The sequence below is a fragment of the Macaca fascicularis genome, chromosome 1 (assembly GCF_037993035.2).
Source record: "Macaca fascicularis isolate 582-1 chromosome 1, T2T-MFA8v1.1".
Taxonomy (NCBI): domain Eukaryota; kingdom Metazoa; phylum Chordata; class Mammalia; order Primates; family Cercopithecidae; genus Macaca; species Macaca fascicularis.
In genome coordinates this window covers 224594264-224612178 of record NC_088375.1, presented here as the reverse complement: position 1 = coordinate 224612178, position 17915 = coordinate 224594264, and the positions used below count along the sequence as shown (strand labels likewise).

The following is a 17915-nucleotide window of genomic DNA, read 5'->3' as shown; positions in this document are numbered from 1 at the left end:
TCTTCAAAATTGCCATGGGCAGCTTTGTTACATGATTTTTTTTTAAAAAAAGGACACAGAATATATTTATCATATGAATTTTACCATCACCTTGTCAAATTCCATAGAAAATTTGAAATGTTGAAATTTTGATTAGAATCACATTGTTTATAGATTAACTTGCTTAGACCTGACATCTTTATTATTATTTTTTTCTTGTCCCACAATAAAGAACACCTGTCCATTTATTCAGGGCTTCTTTAATGTGTTTCAGTACAGTTGTATACCTTTTTTCCCATATAGGTCTTGCTCATTTATTTATTACACTTTTTGAGACTGAATCTCGCTCTTTTGCCCAGGCGGAATGCAGTGACACGATCTCAGCTCACTGCAACTTCCACCTCCCAGAGTTACTCCTGAGCAGCTGGGATTACAGGCATGTGCCACCACACCTGGCTAATTTTTTGTACTTTTAGTAGAGACTGGGTTTCACCATGTTTGCTAGGCTGGTCTCGAACTCCTGACCTCAAGTGATTCACCTACCTGGGCCTCCCAAAGTGCTGGGATTACAGGTGCATTTTTTCTTAACTATTAAATAGTTTTTATTGCTTTTTTCTTTCTTTTTTTTTTTTTTGAGACAGGATCTCACTCTGTCATTCAGGCTCGAGTGCAGTGGTGCAATCATAGCTCACTGTAGCCTTGACCTTCCAGGCTCAATTATCTTCCCACCTCAGCCTCCCGAGCAGCTGGGACTACAGGTGCATACCACTACGTCCGGCTACTTTTTTTTTTTTGTATTTTTTGTAGAGATAGGGTCTCGTTACGTTGCCCAGGCTTGTCTCAGACTCTTAGGCTCAAGCGATCAGCCTACTCTGCCTCCCAAAGTACTGGGATTGCAGGCGTGGGCCACAGCACCTGGCCAGGAAGACTTGATTTTTTAAAAAGATCCCATTGGCCGGGTGCGGTGACTCACACGTGTAATCCCAGCACTCTGGGAGGCCGAGGCGGGCGGATCACAAGGTCAGGAGATCGAGATCATCCTGGCTAACACGGTGAAACGCCATCTCTACTAAAAAATACAAAAAATTAGGCGGGCGTGGTGGCAGGCCCCTGTAGTCCCAGCTATTCAGGAGGCTGAGGTAGGAGAATGGCATGAACCCGGGAGGTGGAGCTTGCAGTGAGCCGAGATCGCGCCCCTGCACTCCAGCCTGGGCAACAGAGCGAGACTCTGCCTCAAAAAACAAACAAACAAACAAACAAAACCAGATCCCATTAAAAATAGCAATAAAGACTAGGCTCAGTGGCTTACACCTGTAGTCCCAGCACTTTGGGAGGCTGAGGTTGATGGATCACTTGAGTCCAGGGGTTGGATACCAGCCATCTCTACAAAAAATAGAAAAATTAGCTGGGCGTGGTTGCATGTGCCTATAGTCCCAGCTACTCTGGAGGCTGAAGTGGGAGAATGGATTAAACCAGGGGGCAAGAGTTGAGGCTGTAGTAAGCTGTGATCACACCACTGCACTCCAGCCTGGGTGATGGAGTGACACCCTGTTTAAAATAATAATAATAATAATAATAATAATAATAATAATAATAAAGTCTTCTTATAAAAATGGAAAACTCGGATTTTTGTGTATTGATTTTGCATCCAGAAACCTGGTTGTGATTGTGATTGTGATGGGAATGTGGTAGTGCACCACATGGCTAGACCTTCTGATGTTCTTGTATCCTTGCATTCCAGAGACAGCCCTACCAGATCATGGCTACATTCAAATTTCTAGTAATTTATTTATTATTTTAAAGAGATGCTTTTGTAGGCCGGGCGCGGTGGCTCAAGCCTGTAATCCCAGCACTTTGGGAGGCCGAGACGGGCGGATCACGAGGTCAGGAGATCGAGACCATCCTGGCTAACACGGTGAAACCCCGTCTCTACTAAAAAAAAAAAATACAAGAAAATTAGCCGGGCGAGGTGGCGGGCGCCTGTAGTCCCAGCTACTCGGGAGGCTGAGGCAGGAGAATGGCGTGAACCCGGGAGGCGGAGCTTGCAGTGAGCCGAGATAGCGCCACTGCACTCCAGCCTGGGGCACAGAGCAAGACTCCGTCTCAAAAAAAAAAAAAAAAAAAAAAAAAAAATTTGTTAGGCCGGGCGCGGTGGCTCAAGCCTGTAATCCCAGCACTTTGGGAGGCCGAGGCGGGCGAATCACAAGGTCAGGAGATCGAGACCACAGTGAAACCCCGTCTCTACTAAAAATACAAAAAAATTGGCCGGGCGCGGTGGCGGGCGCCTGTAGTCCCAGCTACTCAGGAGGCTGAGGCAGGAGAATGGCGGGAACCCGGGAGGCGGAGCTTGCAGCGAGCCGAGATCGCGCCACTGCACTCCAGCCTGGGCAATAGCATGAGACTCCGTCTCAAAAAAAAAAAAAAAAAAAAAAAAAAAAAAAAAAAAAAAAAGAGATGCTTTTGTACATAATTTGTAATCTGAGAAACTGGCTGGGCAGAGTGACTTCTTCTGTCAGAGAGGCAAAAGGCTTATGCAGAGTGGGCTGTTTGGCCTTGGATCCTGGAGCAGACTTCTTTGCCTTTCTTGACCCTTCTCTGTGCCCTTCGGCTGGCTTCTTCTCCTGCCAATCACTATCACACCCTCTTCACTATGTTTTAATTTAATTTAATTTAATTTTTTGTTGAGACTGAGTCTCTCTCTATCTCCCAGGCTGGAGTGCAGTGGTGCGATCTCAGGTCACTGCAACTGCCGCCTTGTCCACCTCCCGGGTTCAAGTGATCCTCCTGCCTCAGGTTCCCAAGTAGCTGGGATTACAGGCATGCCCACCACTCCTGGCTAATTTTTGTATTTTTTTAGTACAGACGGGGTTTTGTCACGTTGATCAGGCTGGTCTCGAACTCCTGACCTCAAGTGATCCACCAGCCTCGGCCTCCCAAAGTGCTGGGATTACTGTCGTGAGCCACCGCGCCCGGTTCTTCACTATGTTTTAGATTGTGCTCCACTGAGAGCTGAAGGTTTTTGTAACTCTCCATGGTGCTCATCACGGTACTTATGCAAGGAGGTCCATGCTACGATGAAGTGGTGTCTACTGTTGAATTGATGAGTTCCTGTTTATTAACCTATATAGTTTCATTTTACCCTTAGCCTTCAGGAAGCTAAGAGCTGAGTTCTGTGCTCAGTGGTAACATATTTATTTCCTTGACTCTGGTTTTGAAAAATAATATTTTTCTGGCCGGGTGAGGTGTCTCATGCCTGTAATGCCAGCACTTTGGGAGGCTGAGACGGGTGGATCACCTGAGGTCAGGAGTTCAAGATCAACCTGACAGGCCGGGCGCGGTGGCTCAAGCCTGTAATCCCAGCACTTTGGGAGGCCGAGGCGGGCGGATCACAAGGTCAGGAGATCGAGACCACAGTGAAACCCCGCCTCTACTAAAAATACAAAAAATTAGCTGGGCGCGGTGGCGGGCGCCTGTAGTCCTAGCTACTCAGGAGGCTGAGGCAGGAGAATGGCGTGAACCCAGGAGGCGGAGCTTGCAGTGAGCCGAGATCGCGCCACTGCACTCCAGCCTGGGCAACAGCGTGAGACTCCGTCTCAAAAAAAAAAAAAAAAAAGATCAACCTGACCAACATGGTGAAACCCTGTCTCTATGAAAAATACAAAAATTAGCCAGGCGTGGTGGCGGGTGCCTGTAATCCCAGCTACTCAGGAGGCTGAGGCAGGAGAATCGCTTGGAGGCAGGAGAATCGCTTGAACCCAGGAGGCGGAGGTTGCAGTGATTTGAGATCGTGCCACTGCGCTCAGCCAGGGTGGGAGTAAAACTCCGTCTCAAAACAAAACAAAACAAAAAAAATTTTATTTCTAGGCATGCCTCTTATTCAAACAGCTTTTTAAAATAGTCTCTTGTTTCTTTTATTATTATGAATTTTACACCTATTTTAATCCTATACGATTTCACTGCTGTATGCTTTAGTGTAAGCTATGTCAAATCCTTTTGCCGGCAGGTGGAGTTTAAATTCTAAATAAAATGAGAAGTGATCAATAAAAGCGGATGAAGAGTCTGAGGACTTGAGTGGTGGTGGAGATTTTCCAGAATTATTAGTGTAGAAAATTAATTTCGATGTTTTAGTGCATATGCTTGTACATAATACCTTTTACTCACAATAATACTGTATTTAATTCCAGGGAAGAAATGTGATTTTACTTTCAACGTCTGCTAGTAAATAAAAAAAATTCACCACCTTATAAAGTAATAGTGCTCGGCCTGGGCCTGATAATTGAATATATTATCACTGAAGATTATATTTTATTAAGTACTGAATTGAATTGTTTCTGAACAGTGAGATTTTTCTTTCGAGCTGAACCTAAATCTGATTTTTAAAAAATCACCGCTCGTGCTTTTGTGTCCTCCGGGTTTCTGATTTCCACTCTCCCTCCTTCAAGGGCATCTCCCAGAAGGGGGCTGGGCTCATTAACTCAGGGACGGTGCAAAGCGTTTGTTCCTTTCCTCACAGCCCTTGCGCGGTCTCCCAAGGAGACAAGTGGAATGCCCACCCCAAGTCATGCTTTTCCATTACTCATTCCGCCTTCTCTCCCGAGGTGGCGCGTGGGAGGTGTTGTGCTCGGGTTCGGTAAGAATAGGCCAGGCAGCTTCCCGCGGGATGCGCTCATCCCTTCGCGGGGTTCCGCTTCCACCGCGCCGCGTTCGGCCGGTTCCGCCTGCGCGATGTTTTCCGACGGACAATGACTCCACTCTCGGCGCCTCCCATGTTGATCCCAGCTCCTCTGCGGGCGTCAGGACCCCTGGGCCCCGCCCCGCTCCACTCAATCTTTTGTCCCCGTACAAGGCGGATTAACGGGGTGGCTGGGGGCGGCTGATGCCGACGAACGCCCTTGGGGGCCACCCGGGAGGGAACTCCGGGCTCCGGCTTTGGCCAACCCCGCACCCCCTCACCGCGCCGGTCCCAGGGCCACCAGAGGGCGCTTGGTGTCCCCGCAGCCCCCCCGCAGAAGCCCCGCTCCCCGGTTCCCCCTAAGATTGGCTGGCCGCCCCGAGCTCTGTGCTTTGATTGGTCACCGCCCGCGTCCGTCGCGGGCGCCGGGGCGGGCCGAGGTGACGCGCAGCCGCCCCGCTCGGGGCGGTGTCCCGCGCCGGCGACTGCGGGCGGAGTTTCGCTAGGACCTACGCGGGGCAGTCTGACGGCAGCGGTCCTGGGAGGCGCCCGCGCGCGTCGGAGCAGCTCCCCGTCCTCCGCAGCCGTCACCGCCGGCCGTCGCCGCGCCCTGGCCTCCCGCGCTCGCGCACTCCTGCCCGCCGCCCACCTCCCACCTCAATGCGGTGCCGGGCTGCTGCGTGATGGGGCTGCGGAGCGGCGCCCTGCGGCTCGCGGCGGCAGCTGCTCGCGCTGAGGTGCGTCGGTGCCCGGCTCCCCGCGCCGCCGCGCGCCGCGGCTCCTGTTGATCCGGTCCGCCCGTCGGTCTGCAGCGCGGCTGAGGTAAGGCGGCGGGGCGGGTAGCGGTTGACGCCGCGGCCGCCAGGCCGGGGAGGGGGCCGCTCCCGCGGGGAGGAGCGGCCGGGCCGGGGTCCGGGCGGGGTCTGAGGGGAGGTAGCGCGGGGCGGGCGCCGGGTGCGGGAGTCTCGTCCTCGGGGGAGGGGACCCCTCCCTAGGCCAGCCGCGAGTCCCGGGCTGGCGTCCAGCGGCTGGCGGGGGCCCATGCAGTGCCCCGCACCGGCCCTCCGTTTCCCCCGCGCTGCCAGGCCCCGGCTGTGTCTAGCGCTCGCCAGATCCGCCGCTGCCTGGCCCTTCTCTGGGCTCCGCGCACGTTGCAGCCCAGGGGGACGGCTCTGCTCCGTTTGAAGCCATCGTTTCTCATTTCCCCTCTCCCCTTTCCCCCTTTATGGTGGGCATCGGGCTTCGGCTGGGAATGTGGCTATGCCCTTTTGCCACATGGAGATAGGAAAGGTCATCGCTTGGCGCTGGGGGAGCCGAGGGCTGGAGGCCTGGAAAGAGGGGTGCGATGGGAAGGGAGGGGGCTTGTTGGATGCTGGCCAGGTGTGAGGAAGGCTGGTGTGGTCGCGGCGTTCAGCCGATTGGGATTACTCGGGCAGCCATATTGGGAGGATGATCTGACAAATCCTTTAGGAGCCAAGTCCAGTTGCTGGAAGGCACCGAGTGACAGCCCTGGCAGCTTTCAGGGTGACTAGCCAGACCAGAAGCCAAGTTGTGGGGGTTGGGAGGCTGCTTGAGCAAGCTAGTCATTGTTCGTGCAACACAAAACATTCCCGCCCCTAACGCCAGAATGGAGCTTCCAGATCACTTTTTTTTTTCCTTGATTGCTAAATGAGCTTCCAAGGTAAACTGCCCTCAAGATTCCATTCTCGTTGGGGTGAAATTCCGTGTTTCTCTATTCATCTTCTGCGTCCAGTGCGGGGGCTGGAAGGCCCGCTGATGCTTTCCATGTGCATAGGCCGATCTGAGGATTGTTAAGGCCGCTGTATCAGTATGGAGACCTTGAGTAGCCATAGAGCATTGGATGGATAGATTTTCAGAGTCGCTCAACTTGCACAGAAGAAGTAAACCAGAGTATTCTGATAGCGGGCGAGGCTAGTGGCGGCATTTCTGAGGATGCAGGCTGTCATCTTTGTGGAATCTCGAGGTAGCTGAAATTAGATTGTCAACATATCCCTTGCTCATATCTCTTACTGCTTTGGGCAGCTGTTCTGCCACCATTGAACATTCCGCTTTGTGTCATGATGTGCCTGTCTGAGCCTGATGAAAGTGTGCTGATGAGATCTGAATAACTCTTAAGAGGTAATATCATGGTGGATATTTTATTTAAAGGCTGGCATTTTGTCTCCTGAGTTTAGTCATAACAAAATCTAGTTCTTGTGTTCCTCTAAGAAGTGAGGTGGTGTTTTCTGATTAAGTTGGTATGGTTGTTGGATTATAGAGGAAGTGGAGCTGTGAATGTACCGTTTGAGGGTGGAATATGAGAATTGCACATAGGTTGGTATTGTAAAGCAGGTCTGGAGACGATCAATAACTGGGTTCAGCATGAGTCTGTAGATCTGTTCTTTCCTACATCCTAGATGTGGACAGGACCTGGAGAGACGGCATGCCTGCTTTCTTCTTTGTGGCCTTTGCTTTCATTCAAGTTCAACTTGTTAATAAATTCTCATAACTTCTCAGGTTGAATTATGTAAAAAATTTTGGGCTGGGTGCGGTGGCTCATGCCTTGTAATCCCAACACTTTGGGAGGCTGAGACAGGAGGATCCCTTGAGCTCAGGAGTTGGAGACCACCCTGGATAATACAGTGGGACTCTGTCTCTACAAAAATAAATGAATAAATAAATACCTGGGCATGGTGGCTCATGCCTGTATTCCCAGCTATTTGGGAGGCTGAGGTGGGAGGATTGCTTGAGACCAGCTTGGGCAACAGCAAGACCCTGGCTCAAAAAAAAAAAAAAAAATATATATATATATATATTCACACACACACATATGTATATACATACACACATATATATGTGTATATATATAAATTTAAAAAATTTGGATAGGTTTTACTAAGCAAAATCTTAACACTTTTTTTTGTTATTTTTATTATCAAGCTTTACTTTTAAAACTTGTTGAATCAAATGTAACTTCAACAGAAACTAATGTTTTTTGCATTACACTAATATGAGAGAAATACAGAATGTTTTGAAATTCCATGCCCTAAGTTAGAAATATTTCTAAGTTTTTAATTTTTCGAGTTACTTTATTAGTATAAAGAGCTGAACATTTTCGATTAACAGTAAGTTCAGCATTTGGTAAAATCAGACCTGATTGTGAATCTGATACGGAGATTTTGTGAGTATGTGTAGCTCTGCTCTGATGAGTGTTTTTCCAAAATGTATCCAATTAAATACAGCTTTTAAGGCTTAGAACAGACTGTTTTTCCTTTTCAAGACCAGATATGAATGCACTTTTCCTTTTTTCTCTCTTCTTTCCCATTTTGATTTTGTGCAGGGAATAAGTGTCCAAGAAAGTCTGCCAACAGAGTCTTTCTTAAGGCCAAAGCTTTTTAGCCCATTTTCCCACTGTGGTCTTGTCCTGGGTACAAAGTAAAGAACAATGGGCCCCCTGCCTTCCTGTTTGTAATCCCCTTCCCACGCTGCTAATCATAGTAGATCTTTTCCAGGAGGAAGCATATCCTTTTGGTCTTGTAAACTAACATGATATAATTTCATAATGCTCTGAAGTTAAAGATATTTTATGTCTATTTCATGTATTTCTCTTTGAAAGATGGCCTCGTTTGAACAGATACTGGTGAATATCTGGATTCCATGGAAGAGTGTGAATAAATATGCACACTTCTTGAACTTTTTTTGTGCAGCTTATCAGGATAGAAGTGAAATTAAACAGAAGTGACCGTGGTAGGAAAAACCTGCAAAAGGTGCCTTGGGCCGGCTGCAGTGGCTCACATCTGTAATCCCAGTGCTTTGGGAGGCTGAGGCGGGAGGATTGCTTCACATCAAGAGTTTGAGACAAGCCTTGGACAACAAAGCAGGACCCCCATCTCTACCAAAAAAAAAAAAAAAAGCTGGGTGTGGGTGGTGTGTGTTTGTAGTCCTAGTGCCTTGGGGGCTGAGTTGGGAGGATGGCTTGAGTTTGAGATTACAGTGAGCTATGACAGCGCCATTGCACTTCACTCTGGGCTCAGACCTTGCTTGCTGAAAATAAAAAGATGCCTTGGACTTCTCGGAGTTGAACTGTTTGGTTAATGGGCCGCTGATTCATTGATGCTCTTTTACTATAGGCATTACCCATTAACTGAGGGTGCATGTAGAGATTTAGTTCGTTACCTTCAAGGAACTCACACTTTACCATTTCTTTCCTTTTTTTTTTTTTTTTTTAAGACAGAGTCTTGCCCGGTTGCCCAGGCTGGAGTGCAATGGCATGATCTCAGCCCACTGCAACCTCCACCTCCCGGGTTCAAATGATTCTCCTGCCTCAGCCTCCCGAGTAGCTGGGATTACAGGTACCCGCCACCATGCCCAGCTAATTTTTTTATTTTTCGTACAGATGGGGTTTCACCATGTTGGCCAGGTAGGTCTCGAACTCCTGACCTTGTGATCCGCCTGCCTCGGCCTCCCAAAGTGCTAGGATTACAGGCATGAGCCACCGCACCCTGCCTTTTTTTTTTTTTTTTTTTTGCGGGGGTGATGGAGTCTTGCTCTGTTGCCCAAACTGGAGTGCCATGGTACCATCTTGACTCACTGCAACCTCCGCCTCCCGGGTTCAAGCGATTCTCCTGCCTCAGCCTCCTGAGCAGCTGGGACTACATGCGTGTACCAACACGCCCAGCTAATTTTTGTATTTTTAGTAGAGATGGGGTTTCACCATATTGGCCAGGCTGATCTTGAACTCCTGACCTTGTGATCCACCTGCCTCTGCCTCCCAAAGTGTTGGGATTACAGGCGTGAGCCACCGTGCGCGGGCTACCATTTCTATATAGAAATGGTGAGATAAAGTTAACTCCAACTCCTTTTCATTTTCATACAATTTAGTGTCCTGATATGGTTTCCGTGATTTCTAGTCAGAGCATTTTCAAAATTCTTTGTAATGTTGTATATACATAATATTGTAGTTATTATTTAATACTCAGTACTTAACGATTGTCTTGTGGTTTTTTGGTATATGTGTTTTAAGTCACAAGATTGTAAATGTTTGATGGATTTTAAAATATTTTTTATATGGAATATCACATTGTTTATACCAAAGCATATCATTCAACCATACTATCCTCTACCATTGCCATTTTTTTCCCCCTTGAGACAGGGTCTTACTGTATTGCCCAGGCTGGAGTGCAGTGACGCAGTCATGGCTCACTGCAGCCTTGACCTCCTGGGCTCAAGTGATCCTCCTGTCTCAGACTCCTGAGTAGCTGGGACTACAGGCATGTGCTACTATGCCCAGCTAATTTTTAAATTTTTGTAGAGATGGGGGTCTTACTATATTGCCCAGCCTGGTCTTGAACTCCTGAGCTCAAGTGATCCACCTCAGCCTTCCAAAGTGGTGGGATTATAGGCATGAGCCACTGTGCCCAGCCCCATTGCTCTTTTTGATTACTGTATTGTTGACTGAGTTCTCTCTTTCATCCAGATTTTTGACATCATCTTGGCAGATGTCAATGACTATATAAACAATAACAGAAACAACAATAGTGATAAAATAGCTTACTCATATTGAACACTTTCTATGTGCCAGGCTTTTTTCTAAGCACTTTACATTTATTAACTAATTTAATCCTAATAGCAGCCGTAAGAAATAGATACTATTATTATTCCCATTTTACAATGAAATTAAAACAGGCCAAGCGACTTCCCCAAGATCTTTAGTACTAGTAAGTAGCCACTATGCTGAGTTTCCTTTATAACTACCCTTAAGTGTAAAATTTCTTGAATTCAGCTCAAGCAAACATTGGCTTCATTGTGTTCCACTTGTTTAGTATTATGGCCACATCTTTTAACTTGTCGTCATGTTAAGGTCTCAAATTCGCCTTCAAGTCTTAAACTGTGATAATTGATAGCTTTTACTTTCTAATCACTTTCTGCGTGTTCTCCCACCCTAAGTCTCCTAATCCATCAGTGTCTTCCAGATTTTACTTCTTTTTTTTTTTTTTTTTTTTTGAGACGGAGTCTCGCTCTGTAGCCCAGGCTGGAGTGCAGTGGCCGGCTCTCAGCTCACTGCAAGCTCCGCCTCCCGGCTCCGCCTCCCGGGTCCACGCCATTCTCCTGCCTCAGCCTCCCCAGTAGCTGGGACTACAGGCGCCTGCCACCTCGCCCGGCTAGGTTTTTTTTTTTGTATTTTTTAGTAGAGATGGGGTTTCACCGTGTTAGCCAGGATGGTCTCGATCTCCTGACCTCGTGATCCACCCGTCTCGGCCCCCCAAAGTGCTGGGATTACAGGCTTGAGCCACTGTGCCCGGCCAGATTTTACTTCTTTTACTTCCTTTTCTATACTACAACCTCTGGGTTGCATTGCTTGCAGTTTTTATTCTTTCTTATTATTCTTCAGGACTTACTATGCAGAAGCCAGCCTCACATCATCCCTATCATCCATACCCTCCATTCTTACTCTGTGTCTTGGGGGAAACCTACATAGTGCTGGGAATTAGTTCCACAATTAATGTGTACTCTGAGGTCTCCCTTAAATCCGTCTTTGGTCTTCGTCGGAGCAGTTCTGCTTAGTTCCCTCCCCATTTCTCCACAGTTGCTATTATAAAATCTGGACCCCTTGACTCAAACCTCTCACTGCCCCATGCTTGGCAGAATACCTTGCCTGCCACCTCGTAGGAAAAAAGGGCACGAACTCCCTGAGCTTTCCCTTCCTCTACTTACAAACTTCTCTGCCCTCCTTCTTCCATTCTTTCACCCAGTGTGAGACAGAGGTTACTCTGTCTTGGCCTCTGTCAGGGATAGCACTCTTCTAATCTCTAGGAACTTGCAGCATTGGTTGCTTTTCTTTTCCCTGCAGTACTTCCCCACTGTTCTATTTTTTTTTTTCTTTTTGAGACAGAGTCTTGTTCTGTCACCCAGACTGGAGTGCCTGATCTTGGCTGACTGCAACCTCCGCCTCCCGGATTCAAGCGATTCTCCTGCCTCAGCCTCCTGAGTAGCTGGGATTACAAACATGTGCCACCACGCCTGGCTAATTTTTGTATTTTTAGTAGAGATGAGGTTTCACCATGTTGGCCAGGCTGCTCCTGAACTTCTGACCTCAGGTGATCCGCCCGCCTCGGCCTTCCAAAATGTTGGGATTACAGGCGTGAGCCATTGTGCCCGGCCTTTTCCACTGTTCTTGAACACATCAGGCACAGTCCTACCATAGGGCCCTTGCTCTTACTCTTCCTTTTTCTTTTCTTTTTTTTTTTGAGACAGAGTCTTGCTGGGTCTCCCAGGCTGGGGTGCAGAGGTACCATCTCGGCTTACCGCAACCTCTGCCTCCTGGGTTCAAGCAATTCTCCTGCCTCAGCTTCCTGAGCAACTGGGATGGTAGGCACCTGCCACCACGCTTGGCTAATTTTGTATTTTTAGTAGAGGTGGAGTTTCACCATGTTGGTCAGGCTGGTCTCGAACTTCTGACCTCAGGTGATCTGCCTGCCTCAGCCTCCCAGAGTGCTGAGATTACAGGCGTGAGCCACCACACCCGGCTGCTCTTACTCTTTCTTCTGCCTGGAATACTTTTTCCCTGAGATCTGCTTGGCTAACTCTTTCACCTCTTTCAAGTCTGCTTAAATCTCAGCACGTCAGCAGGCCCACCCTGACCTCATTTATGCACCTACACAGCACTCCTTCCCACCATACTCTTGATCCCCCCGACTTTGCTGTACTCCTCCATCATGCTGATTACATTCCTGATTCTCTATAGGGATTTATTATTTTTAATGTCCTCCCTTTCACTACTAGAATGTACATTCCTCCATGGCAAGGAGGTTTATCTTTTTTGTTCGCTGATTATTTTTCCCAGGAACAGCCTGTTGCATTGTAGGCACCCAGTAAATAGCTATTGAATAAAGTATAGAAATGTGCAGTCTTTCCAATATAAATAAAGGGCTGGGGGGAGGAAAAGCCCTCCTTTGTTTCTGTTCCTTCCAGTAAAATCCTTCATTCCTATTTGCTCTCTCCTGCTCATCATAGCCAGGCTCTGACAGTATTATGGATACTGGCATTTCCCACTTCCATGCCAACCCACTACAGACTGGCTTCAATGTCTCCTCCTGCCCCCCACTTCATGTATACTGCCCTTGCTCTGGTTTCCAGCCTTTATTGCCGAAACCAGGAGGCACACTTCACACTTTTGCAGTACTAAGTATGTTACTCATTTCATTTTTTCCTTCCTTGAACGTTTGGCTACTCTGTTTGTGGGCTGGTTTCAGTCTTCTGAACCTGCTGTTTTTCTGGCCACTCACATGGCTATTAAATTCATTCAACACAAATCTTTGTGCAACTTTTTTTTTTTCTGAGGCAGAGTCTCGCTCTGTTGTCCAGGCTGGAGTGCAGTGGTGTGACCTCGGCTCACTGCAACCTTCATCTCCCTGGTTCAGTTGATTCTCCTGCCTCAGCCTCCCGAGTAGCTGGGATTATAGGCATGTGCCACCACACCCAGCTAATTTTTGTATTTTTAGTAGAGATGGGATTTCACATGTTGGCCAGACTGGTCTCGAACTCCTGACCTCAAGTGATCCACCCGCTTTGGCCTCCCAAAGTGCTGGGATTACAGGCGTGAGCCACAATGCCCAGCTGATCTTTGTGTAACTTTTAAAAGCTTGCTGTGTTGTTTGGTTTTATTTGTTTTTAGGAACTAGAACTTTGACTACACGACATTTATAGTATTAAATATAGCAGAATAGGCTATTATAGGAAGTTTTTATTTATGTATAATTTATGTCAGTTACTACTTCTAGAAAGGATTTGAGCAGCTTACCACAAATATATACAGTGAGGCTATTAAAATATAAATAAGTAAAAATTTATGTAACAAGAAAAAGTAAATGTATAGCTTGCCTAGGCTAATGTGGTTATTGTAATTTGATTTGGAAGCATGGAATTTAATGCAAAAAGGGAAAGATAAATTGTACAATTTTCATTCTGGTAAATGAAAGCCTAATAGTTTGTCAAGAGAAACCTTTTTTCTTAGTATTAAATTCTAAAGGTGTTCTAAGAGAAAGTTATTGTAAACATCCTGATATAAAGAGATATGTACGGCTGGGTGCGGTGGCTCACGCCTGTAATCCCAGCACTTACGGAGGCTGAAGCTGGTGTATCACTGAGGTTAGGAGTTCGAGACCAGCCTGACCAACATGGAGAAACCCTGTTTCTACTAAAAATACAAAATTAGCTGGGCTTGGTGGTGCGTGCCTATAATCCCAGCTACTTGGGAGACTGAGGCAGGAGAATCGCTTGAACCCGGGAGGTGGAGGTTGCAGTGAGCTGAGATCGTGCCATTGCACTCCAGCCTGGGCAACAAGAGCAAAACTCCATCTTAAAAATAAGAAATAAAGAGATACGTACTAGGGCTGGGGACAGTGGCTCACACCTGTAATCCCAACACTTTGGAAGGCCGAGGTGAGAGGATCGCTTGCGCCTAGTAGTTCGAGATCAGCTTGGGCAGTGAAGCAAGATCTCACCTCTATTAAAAATAAATTTAGTGACTGGGTGCAGTGGCTTATGCCTATAATCTCAACACTTTGGGAGGCCGAGGCAGGTGGATTACTTGAGGTCAGGAGTTTGAGACCAGCCTGACCAACATGGAGAAACTCCATCTCTACTAAAAATACAAAAATTAGCTAGACTTGGTGGCAGGCACCTGTAATCCTAGCTACTTGGGAAGCGAAGGCAGGAGAATTGCTTGAACCTGGAAGGTAGAGGTTGCAGTAAGCCAAGATGGTACCACTGCACTACAGCCTGGGCGACAAGAGCGAAACTCCATCTCAAAAAAGAAAAAAAGAAAGAAAAGGGGTCTCACTTTTTCACCGCCCCGGTTGGAGTGCAGTATTGTGATCGTAGCTCATGGCAGCCTTAAACTCCTTGGTTCAAGCAACCCTCCCACCTCAGCCTCAAGAGTAGCTGGGTACTACAGGCATGCATCACTGCCCTGTTTATTTTTTACTTATTTTTTAAAGGTATTTGAAGAACATTTCTTTCTTTTACTTACAGAAGCTATTGAAAACATTTAGCACGTATCTGTCTATCTTATCTTATCTCTATCTATCTATCTATCTATCTATCTATCTATCTATCTATCTATCTATCTATCTTTCTATCTATCTATCTATCTATTAAGACAAGGTCTCACTCTGTTGCCCAGGCTGGAATACAGTGGAACAATCACAGTTCACTGCAGCCTCTATCTCCCAGGCTCAAGTAATCCTCCTCCTTCAGCCTCTGGAGTTATTGGGACTACAGGCACGTGCCACCATTTTTTTTGAGATGGAGTTTCATTCTTGTTGCCCAGGCTGGAGTGCAATGGCTTGCGATCTCGACTGACCACAACCTCTGCCTCCTGGGTTCAAATGATTCTCCTGCCTCAGCCTCCCGAGTAGCTGGGATTACAGGCATGAGCCACTGTGCCTGGCCAGATAGTAGTTAAAACATTTGGGGAGTGTGACTGAGCCTGTTTAGCCATATTGAAGATTGAAAATCTGATGTGTCAGGAGACTATTCTTGTATAGTCTGATCCTTGAATTGGGTTAGAATACAGAAAGAAGGTTTTTTTTTTTTTTTTTTTTTAAAGATGGAGTCTCACTCTGTCACTCAGGCTGGAGTGTAATGGTGCGATCTTGGCTCACTGCAACCTCCACCTCCAAGGTTCAAGCAATTCTCCTGCCTCAGCCTTCTGAGTGCTGGGATTACAAGCATGTGCCACCTCGCCCAGCTAATTTTTGTATTTTTAGCAGAGACGGGATTTCACCATATTGGCCAGGCTGGTCTCAAACTCCTGACCTCAAATGATCCGTCCACTTCAACCTCCCAAAAGACTGGGATTACAGGCATGAGCTATTGCACCCGGCCTGCTTTTCTTTTTTTTTTTTTTTTTTTTTTTTTTTTTGAGACGGAGTCTCGCTCTGTCGCCCAGGCTGGAGTGCAGTGGCCGGATCTCAGCTCACTGCAAGCTCCGCCTCCCGGGTTCAGGCCATTCTCCTGTCTCAGCCTCCTGAGTAGCTGGGACTACAGGCGCCCGCCACCTCGCCCGCCACCTCGCCCGGCTAGTTTTTTGTATTTTTTAGTAGAGACGGGGTTTCACCGTGTTAGCCAGGATGGTCTCGATCTCCTGACCTAGTGATCCGCCCGTCTCGGCCTCCCAAAGTGCTGGGATTACAGGCTTGAGCCACCGCGCCCGGCCCGGCCTGCTTTTCTAATATATGATTCATTTTGAACTTCCACAGCATGGCCCATGGTTAACTTTTATCCATAGAGTCAAAAATAAAAGGCCGGGCGCGGTGGCTCAAGCCTGTAATCCCAGTACTTTGGGAGGCCGAGGCGGGTGGATCACGAAGTCAGGAGATCGAGACCATCCTGGCTAACATGGTGAAACCCCGTCTCTACTAAAAATACAAAAAACTAGCCGGGCGTGGTGGCGGGCGCCTGTAGTCCCAGCTACTCGGAGGCTGAGGCAGGAGAATGGCGTAAACCCGGGAGGCGGAGCTTGCAGTGAGCCGAGATCGCGCCACTGCACTCCAGCCTGGGTGACACAGCGAGACTCCGTCTCAAAAAAAAAAAAAAAAAAAAAATAAATAAATAGTGACTACACACAGACACACACACACCAATTCTTAAAATTTGGGGGGCCATTTTATCAGTATATCCATTGTCAGCAGCACAGTGTTTGGTCCGAAAACCTGCTTGGTCTTCATGGAAAGTATTGGACTGAAAGATGCAAAATGTGATATAAGGAGGACTTTATCATAGCATCTCAAAAGGAGATCTCTAGCTACAAAAATTTATTTTGGGGTACCTGTTCATTCTTTAAATTATAATTCACGCTTTAAAACGTAATTCAGAGGAAGAGATTATCTTTTAAATAGCTACTTGTTACAAATTGGTTTTTGTATGACAAACTGTGCTAATATTGAATTAATTAATTTATTTAGACAGTGTCTCATTCTGTCGCCCAGGTTGGAGTGCAGTGGTGCAATCTTGGCTCACTGCAACCTCCGCCTCCCAGGTTCAAGCGATTCTCATACCTCAGCCTCCTGAGTAGCTGGGATTACAGGCATGCGCCACCATGCCTGGCTAATTCTAATATGGAATTTAAAAGACTACATTTCTGCTTAATTCTAACAAACGTACTGAATTAAAGTATCAGTATATGAGAGGTAAGGGAATTACTGACTGCAAAATAGGCGCAGAATGAAATAAATGGAAAAGTGAGGAATCAGTAGAGCAGTTTTATGGAGCAAAGGAAAAAAAGGTATGCCGTTTTACTCAGAAAAGCAGATGGATATTAAGAAATGAATTAATGCTTCCTGCTCCATGGTCTCATTTGACCTTGTCCTTGAAAGATGTGGACTTGTAATAGGTTGAGAAGGGAGATTGGGCTTCTAGGAATCCATGTGTGTAGTGTAGGAAGGTGGTGGCTAGTGGAGAAGAAGGCTTAGAGTTAGGCAGGGAAAGCTGAGACAGGGGAAGTAGGTTGGATTGTGGAGGCCCTTGAACTTTTAGGTTATGCTCTGAGGCTGTGGCATCCAACTGAAGGTTTTTAAGGAGAGGCAATGGCATGAACTGATCATTTTTTAAGGAATATAATCCTGGCTGTTTCTATAGAAAAGGGATGTTACAAACACAAACCAACCAAAAAACTATTATTATTTCTTTTTTTTTTTTTTTTTTTTTTTGTTTTTTGAGACGGAGTCTCGCTCTGTCGCCCAGGCTGGAGTGCAGTGGCGTGATCTCGGCTCACTGCAAGCTCCGCCTCCTGGGTTTACGCCATTCTCCTGCCTCAGCCTCCTGAGTAGCTGGGACTACAGGCGCCCGCCACCGCGCCCGGCTAATTTTTTGTATTTTTAGTAGAGACGGGGTTTCACCGTGGTCTCGATCTCCTGACCTTGTGATCCGCCCGCCTCGGCCTCCCAAAGTGCTGGGATTACAGGCGTGAGCCACCGCGCCCGGCCAAAACTATTATTATTTCATTCTTGTTTATCACTTTGCTGAAAGATTGATTTGAGTCTTCTCCTTAGATTCCTTATAATCCAAAGTGCCTTTGAGGGCAAATGGGAATTCCACAAGATCAAAATTAAGCAATTGGGCAAAAATTGAGAAAAATTCAAATGAATTAGACCTAAATGTTTTATTGTCTCTTTAATGTTAGTGAATGCTTCTGGAATTTTTGCTCCATTCCACTTTCCTAATGCTTCTAATTGTATGTCATAAGGAAAAGTGGTCAGAGGAA

At 46.9% G+C, this 17915-nt stretch overlaps 1 protein-coding gene across 32 annotated transcripts in view; it reads left to right on the top strand.

Moving 5' to 3' along the window:
- The first annotated feature begins 5171 nt into the window (after positions 1-5171).
- Positions 5172-17915, top strand: part of KIF1B (kinesin family member 1B) — a 177546-nt gene continuing 164802 nt past the window's right edge. For all 32 annotated transcript variants that reach the window (XM_045387517.2, XM_045387470.2, XM_065534466.2 and 29 more), the window contains exon 1: positions 5172-5473. The gene's annotated coding sequence lies outside the window, so the exon portion shown is untranslated. The remainder of the gene's footprint in view (positions 5474-17915) is intronic.